The sequence below is a fragment of the Myodes glareolus genome, chromosome 10, assembly GCF_982192425.1.
Source record: "Myodes glareolus chromosome 10, mMyoGla1.1, whole genome shotgun sequence".
Taxonomy (NCBI): domain Eukaryota; kingdom Metazoa; phylum Chordata; class Mammalia; order Rodentia; family Cricetidae; genus Myodes; species Myodes glareolus.
In genome coordinates this window covers 42,191,922-42,200,745 of record NC_142035.1, presented here as the reverse complement: position 1 = coordinate 42,200,745, position 8,824 = coordinate 42,191,922, and positions in this window count along the sequence as shown.

Here is an 8,824-nt window from a genome sequence, read left to right as displayed (position 1 = left end):
TCAAACTGAGCAGGAACCTGAAGGCAGGAACTGATGCAGAGGTCATGGAGAAGTACTGATTACTAATTTGCCTCTCGAGGCTTGCTCAGTCTGCTTTCTTATAGAAGCCAGAACCACCAGCATATAGTGGCGCCAGCCACATTGGGCTGAGCTCTCCCACGTCTGTTGCTAATTGAGAAAACGCTCTAGAGGCCTGCCTACTGCTGAATCTTATGGAGTCATTTTCTTAATTGAGGTTTCTGCCTCTCAGATGACTATAGGTTGTGTAAAGTTGACAAAAAATCACTCAGCACAGTGCTCTATCTTAAATGTTTTGTATTTTACAATAGTTATTTTCAAAGTAATAATGGAGTCTGGGAATGTAGCACAATGGTTAATACCCATCTGCCATTTTTATTCTCTCTTACTTCGAGCTGTCATCTTCTAACAGCTCCAGACCTCAACATTCTCTTCACCAAGTCCAAATAAGAGCAAGAACACCTTCTAATAGACTGAGAAATGTCTTATCCTTCATCTTAGCAACAAGAATCGATCCCTAAAACAAGAATCAATTACATGTTTAATATTATCAGAATTTCATGAAACAAGAGTTTAGGGTAACAATCCACTGCAGGAAGAGGTCACAGTTAAGGGAAGCGGCAGTGGATGTTTATGTTGGAGCAAGAACAAAACAAAAGATGCAACTAAACTTCCTTCCCAAACATAAATCCAGCTGATCAAGATATGAGAAACATGTGAGGCTTTGGTCTGTATCCCACATGACTGACATAACCTTACCAGTGGCGTCCTTTCGTTTCCCACATCTCTCTTGTCTTTCACATGAAAACAAAAAACATGTGGGGATAATATCTCCAAACCTGCAATTCCGATGAAGGCCTAGCCTCGGGGCAGTGGTATTTAGGTGAGTCTTAAAGAGATGAGAGTTCCATGCAGATGATGCCATGTGGATAGAAAGAACTGTTCTGAGAGAGAAAAGGGGGTGGGGAGAGACCAAAGCTTCATCTTTGTTTATGTGAGAACACACTCCAAAGGCAACCAGTGGCTTCTTCAAGAAGCTAGGAAGAACCTTCTGTAGAACCCAGCCATGTGGACATTTGATCTTTGCATAACTACTTACAGTCAAGGTTTTAGACATTCTGGCTTATGTGCATTTCCAGTTTCCAAGGGAACAAGGAAATTCAATGTGCCTTTCCAGTTGAAGGCATTTCAAGGCCTAGACACTTGTGACTTTTCTGCATTTCAAATGTGCTGAGCCATATTAGAGAGGCCAGATCTCAAAGACTTCAAGCAAAAAATTCATCATATTTGTTACATTAGATATCAGAATATTAATTTTTGAATATTATTTTGTGTTAATGTATGTTATTGAAGTTAATAATATGGTTTTCTTTTTATTTTAAGCCTATCGGAATATTTTACATTGTGTATGTAGTATGCATTCCATTTGTACTGGGCAGAACTACTGTTGATTAATGTTTATTTCTAATTTGTGTGTGTGTGTGTGTGTGTGTGTGTGTGTGTGTGTGTGGTTGCAGGTAAGTATCCATATGGGCATATGCACATGTGCATGTGGGTGCAGGCACATATCCATGTGGGTGTACACGGAGACCAGAGGTTGACTTCAGATTTGTTCTTCAATTATTCTCCATCTTGGATGCATCATCTCTGAAACTGGGGCTCACTGGGCTGCCTGGCTGACTGAGCAGTGAGTTCCAGGGATCTACCTGTCTCCCCTGTCTCTCAAGCACTCTGGTTATAGTTGCATCCTGTCCTTATTCATTTGGCAATGTGTTTGTTGGGTTTGGGACCTTCTGACCGGAAGCATCTGAGTACATGTTAGATATACAAACAGTTCCACCCAAACCGTAATTCTAGGAATGGCCTTCCTAAGCTGTGAAAATACTCCACATCAGTATTCTGGAACTGATGGACAGGAATGCTGTCAATCGTCAGCAAAAACAAGAAACTGTATTCTGGAAGAGGACTGCTTGAAGGATGAGAATATCAGCCCCCCTCAACCATTTTGGTTTAAAATTAGTGTCTTGATCTATTTTGTTGGTATAAGCAAATGACTGAATCTGAGTGGTTTATGAAAATAGATGTTTATAGAACTCACAGTTGTGGGGGTTCAAAAACATGGTGTTCAGCTTCTGCAGAGCCACATGGAGCTCAACACCTAATGGGAAAACAGAAGAAGGAAGTAGACCCATGGGAAACGGTGCACATGCAAGGCAAAACAAGGGGCAGTGACAGGCTCTTTTATTCCCTTATGGAAAGAGCAGTAGTCCCTTCATGTGTATGAATCTCTCATGATTTCAAATCCTCTTAAATGCCCCACCACTTTTCACTGCCTTTACAATGGTGACCATGCCTCTACACAAGCTTGAGTTTCTACCAAGCTTTTTTTGGTATGGCAAACCATACCACAACCATAGCAGAAGGTCTGAAGAAATGGCTCTCTGTGGCTCAGAGTGATTATTATGGAACCATAAGGGCTTCAGTTGGAACCCCAGCACTCTCATAAAGTTAGGGTGGTTTCCTGCATCCTCAGAACCCCAGGACTTGCCAGGGGCAAAGTCAGGATTGCTGTGGTTGGAGAGCAACAAGCCTGGCTGAAGCACACATGCTCAAGATTCAGATAGAGACCCTGACTCTGACAAATAAGGCCTAGAGTGACATAAGAAGACACCTATATCTTTCCCTGGCCAGTGCTCACCCATGTAGTACACCACAGCACACACACGTACAGCAGAGCAACTGAGAAACGTAGCCTTAACATTTATTGAGGTTGTTTCTCTTTCCTCCCAATATCCTTTGTGATAGAAACTCTTATGAAGGTGAATTAGTTAGTTCAAGGTCATGCTACTGATATCAGAATGAGTCAGGGTGTCAAGGGCACAAATCTTAAATGTGGTACACATTGTCTTGCATGGCATCTGTAATCACCATTACATAAGTAATCTAGATTATTTCCACTGTAGCCATTTCTGGCTTCCATGAAAATTACCCAGGACACTTAAAATCACACTCCTGCCTGAGTATCACTAGCTATGGATCTCAATTTCATTAGTTCCACATGTTGTCTTGGTGTGCATAGAAGCGCCAGGGCTTTCAAAACAATTCCCAGTTGACAGATGAAGAGAATCCTGGGAAACTCCTGAACAAGCTGGCAACAGCTAAACTCAGGCTCAGTGAAGTCCTGGCTTTCCCCACTGCAATATGCAGAGGTTCCTTGGTTAGCATTTGAAAAAGGCAGATTCCGAGGTAATCCCCCCTGGAAGGACCCTGCTTTGCAGCAGCCTCCCAGGAAACACGATGTCAGTCCCAGAACCAGACTCTGAGCAGTCTTTCATCTAAATTCCCTGAGCTAGGTGAGGTCCAGGGGCCTAAATGAGTTGCAGCTTTTCCCAACTGTGTGGTCTGGCTGGACAGTTTATTCTGTTGTGTGTCCACGAATTAGGGAATCCTGGAGAATCCAAGCTAATTCCCTTGGCGTCCTCCAAGCTCCCCTTTAGAACAAAAGCTGTGGATTTAGGATAAAGACCTTGTAGGAATTGGAGCTCCAGAGTTCTGGAGGAAGATTCCCCAAAACGTACAGAAAACCAAACAGCACAATTCTACAGTCAGACTCCAGACACATAAGTCTCTAATGGCTTGATTTCTTCTCCAACCTAGCGCTTTCCTCTCCCTTAAGCTCAGTCATGGGGATGGAAATCTTAGAAGTCACCCTTTACAACTCCTGTTAGAGCTGCCATCCTGGTGCTGGAACAATAAGCGGCCTTACCCTGTCCCCTGGGCGCAACTTTCTGGATTCCTCGGAGAGTCGAACAAGGGATTCTTCTTGCCTTTCATGATACTCTACTGCTACTTGGACTCAACACAGGTCCCTCAGGCTGCCTTCCTTAAAACCGGGGTGTTGCGGTATGTGCATGGTGCCACACACAGGATCCTTGTCCTGTCTTGCCTGGGCCTGGGATGAACCAAGTTCCCGTGTAGACCAGATCTTTGTTCTACTTTGATTTTTGCTAATTTCACTCCGCCTACGCCTCTTTCCCCGACATCAGAAGGGCCAGGACTTGCCTTTCACAGCCTAGAGCCTGAAAGAACCAGTGGATGCCTATGCGGAGGCTCCCTGGCAACATCTACCACACTCTAGTTTCCTTGCAGACACCACATGCGCCTTACCGGTACCGAGAGAACGGAAACTGAAGCCTAATTTTTGTGGGCTCCAGCTCTCTCTTTAGCTCTGTTCTCCCAGATAAAATCAGCACTGAGAGTTCCCGAGACCGCCTCCAGCTTGCAGACCCAACCTCCCCAGCCAGGTTCCGGCCCATCAAATTGGGAAATGAGGTGATCCATCAGCCTGCATCTCCCAGGAGTGTTGCTGACTGGGAGCGCCAGGCAGGAGGCGTGCCCCATCTGTGCGCTTAGTCAAAGGGAATAGCAGAGCTGCAGGGCTCCGGACCTCTGGGTGACCTGCGTCGGTGTGCATAGCTGGCTCTGGTTTCCTTGGTCTGGGATTCAAGGGCGCTTTGACTTCGGTTGAGACAGGGCTGTGAACAGCTACCGAACATTCACAGTTAGGCTTTTCAACAGAAGGGTGGCAGGCGCGAGAAATCCCGGGAAGAAAACAGATTTGGGCGTGGAAATTGCACTGACAGGTGCCCATCTTGAACTGGAGAGCTGAAGAAAACTCTGAGGGACTCGGGTCTCTGAGGTGCCTCGGGAGTCTTACAATTTGGGGCAAGCCTGAGAAATTATTAACTTCGCTTTTAAATTAAAAAAAAAATCAAGCTAAAAATAAACACATAGGGAAAACCAAATCCAAAACGCGATGTTTTCATAACCATGTATACGAATTTATATGTAAAAATTTAAAGGTATATGGCGAATGACTCTTTGGTTTGTATAAATTATGAGAGCCCAGAGTTGTAATCTGTTCCATCCAGTGAAGAAGGGGCGAGTCTGGATGGACAGGTTGCTCTTTGGCGGGTCTGCAGCAACGCAGCTCCCAGGTCCTGCAGTAGCACTGGGCACATCGATAGAACTGGGTGAGACCGGCTGCTGGGAGCCCTCTGGGCTCTGCAGTCTCTGAGCTCAGGAGCTGCCTCTGAGCTGAAGACTTTTTGATTAAAGGCAGGGCCCTGGTTTGTCCCTGGACACGCTCCTTAAAGTGGAAGACTGGATTTTTATTCTAGCTGGAATGCCCCACACTCCAACCTTGTCCCCAGATACTGAGAAAAAAAAGTGAAGGCGAACAAAACCTAACGTCGGGCCACCTGACTCCAGGCCCCACCCCCACCCTAGTTCCCAGCGCGCTTTTTGGCCCTCTTTGCTGCCACGTCTTTGAGCAAAATCCATTGTCTGTATTGAAACCCTTACTTGGAGCCCGGAATGCTACAAAAATCCAAGCTCCGCCAGGACCTCAGGAACCCCTTTGGAGTTCTTACCTGGACCTGAATGGCTGGGGCACTTTCCTAGAGGTAAGGATGCAGAGAGCTGGTGGTTTCAGGTGGGGGAGGAAAGAAGAAGTGAAATCTTTGTAACTTGATCTCTCTCCTTCAACAATTTAAGGCTTACTCTAGCTCCAGTCCACCTACTCAAGACAGAACAGGGAATGGAGAGACCCAGAAACCAGAGAGCAGATATCTAAGCAGATTCATTCCTTATTCTCCCAGCTCTATTAGTTTGGCAAGTCTTCTGGGGTATAAAGGATTGTAGGGAAGCCAACAACATGGTGCTAGGAGACAAGGTCTTTCCTAGGCTCTGAACTTCATCAGCTTAGGGTGAAAGCATCAAACTACAGGCGTAGTAATATATATATTGCAATAACATTATTACTAATATATGTTATTATAAATTATTGTCATATATTGTTATAAAGTAAAATATATTATTGTAAAGCTGTATATCCCCCCAGTTGCTGGGCTTGAATGGCTTCTACCAGAGAACAAAAGGCTGTGTCTCCACTCTCATCCTCTCTCCCTTCCTTATCGACCCTAGCCTAGCTTCAAGGTAATTTGAAAATAATTTCAGATAGACAATTAAGAGTAACTAAAGTGACTAAATTCACTAGGGACTGATACCTCCTGAGGGAGATTTTTAAGCACTTAAATGATCTCAGAAGCCAGGTAACAAATTATTTTTCATGAATCTCCGATTGCCTAATCTTACATAGGTCCATAGTGGAGTTATTTCTTGGAGAGATAGATTAAAGGATGAAGCAACAAAAATCACAAACTCCTATAAGTCTTGCTTTAACGTTGCCCCAATTTAGCAAAATTTTACCTGCCATTAAGAAGTAGTGAGACTATGATCCTTGGCCTAAGACCTTACACACTGAAGCAGGGTAGACTTTGCTCCATGGGCTAAGACTTACACTGGTGGTACCCGAAGCCCCACCTAATCAACTAAAATCTAGCCAGAACATTGACAGAATGACTGGCACAAAGATGAAAATCGTTCCTTTGCTTCAGTGCACTGCTAGGCTTGGCATGCCCATGTCTCTTTCACCCTCTGTGGTGAAACCATTTGTTTTAACTGAATTCATACATGACATTTCTTCAGGTCTTTCTAAAAACCCAGCCAATGAAAGGGCCATTCTTCTGGTTGTTTCTTTCGATGATTGCCCTCCTTGGACAAACAGCTCCTTTTGACATAAATGTGGGATGGACCAAAGAAATTGTTGAATGAAGGCAATCATATCAAGACCAGGAAAGTTGAGTGCATAAGGAAACCCAATCTCAATTTCAAATCCTTTCTAAATATGATGGTGTTTGACAACAGATGAACAGAATATTCTGATGAAAACTTATATTTCAGTTCTTATCTCCAGTTGCTTTCTGTTCTAGAAAGGATTTGAGGTCTGTGATGATTGGTGTAATGAGATAATTGTTCTGTGATGAGCTAAACAAAGGAAAGGCTATGTGAGACCATTTCTGGCTCAATAAGTGTGTGAGTTTAGTTTAGCTGAATTATCCTGCCTCTTTGATTTGTGTTGCATTTCTGTGTGCACTGTGGCTGACGTGTCATTGGTGTTGTACAGCAGTATCATTTTTATACTTCACTCTAAGGTGGGTAGAAATCTCAACACCAAATTTCAGTTGGAACAAAGAACAGCCTTTTCTTTATGAAGCACATAAGCATCATTTTCTAAGAAGTAATGTAAATCAATTTTCAGAATTTTGTCATGATTCTACACCAGTCAATTTTAGAGACGCACCAACTTGAAAAGTTTTATTTCATTTGGAAGAAGTTTTGTGGATGCCATTGTTTTGCATATGTGTGTGTACATAAATTGTCAGAGAAATCATACAGAGAGTTATGGTACACAAAACAAGATGGATCTGGGTCCTAGTTTCTTTTTATTGCAAATTCATAAACATGAAAATATGAAGAGTTCCATCATTGCATTGTCTGCTTGCATGAAGATGTATTTTTGTCTGCATTGCCTTGTCTCCCATCTCAGTGAATTTGATACTTCTGTCAAGACCCTTCTTTCCCAAGGGCCTCCTTTTTTTGTCATTTACAACCCTTCCTCCTTTTGCATCAAAAATGTTACTACACACACACTAATGCTATTCATATTTTTACATGTGGTCTTACTTTCCCCCACCAAAACTGAAAATACACTTTCACTACATGTATGATGCGGGGATCATCAGAGGGCAGGAGAGTCACAAAAACTCGTATGAATGAGTACATAGATTGGAATGAATCCATTGAAGGGCCCAGAGGACCTACTGGAACTCACAAACTAGTGTGTCTGAGTTATGTTTACACCTGGCATTTGATACCGTCTAGCAGTAGCTGTGATTTTGAAGATAGACCCATCCCTCATCTATACAAATGCACACACTAACACCATTTCTCCTACCTTTTCACACTCCAGGTGTGAGCAATGGATCAGATTTATTCTGGAGACCTTTGTTAATATCTTTATGGGTATAGATGTTTCGTCTGCACGAATGTCTATGTGCCATGTATATGCCACGAAAGTGAGAAAATGGCATCCTGTCCCTTGGGACTGGAATCAAAGGTGGTTGTAAGCTGCCATGTGAGTGCTGGGAGTTGAACTGGGTCCTCTGGAAGAACAGCCAATGTTCTTAACCACTAAGCTGCCTTTCTAGCCTGATTTGTCAATATCTCCAAGTATGATTTATTGCTAAATTTTCTTTTATCACTTTTCTGGTTATGGTAAAGACCCAAATATATCTTCTTCAAGACAATTAGACAGTTGTTAAATTAAATATAGATGCAAATTAAAAATTTAATAATGCAGCTTATATTGCAAATAAGAGTCATCAGTGATAAGCTAACTGATTTAATAGATATTCATATGTGTAAGCCATGTCTAAGATCAAACACACACACACAAGCACATACACATTGCATTATTGCTTTTTGAAAATGATACTCCCAGGAGGAAAAAATTAAAACTGTTCCTTCCATTTTTTCCCTTTCAACTTGTTTAAATACTCTTTGGTGTCAACAAAAAATCATTTCTATCAGGAATAAAAAGAAATGTAAAGAAATAATTACCAAAGAACCACATTGTACAAATCATGCAGAATGGTTAAGACCATTGGCAAGAATTTTCCCCATCTACCATCTTATTATGAAAGCAGACCATCATGAATGAATTTAGTTTATTGTTTAATAATGCATAAGGTCATAATATCTGCAATAATGCACCATAAAAGAGATCACTATAATCTTTTACAGGCAACTCTCCTGCTTTTATGTTGCTATTTGTTTATCTCACTATACACAATGCAAATGGTTAGTACTCAGTTAAAGTATATGGATGGTTTCAATCTGTATT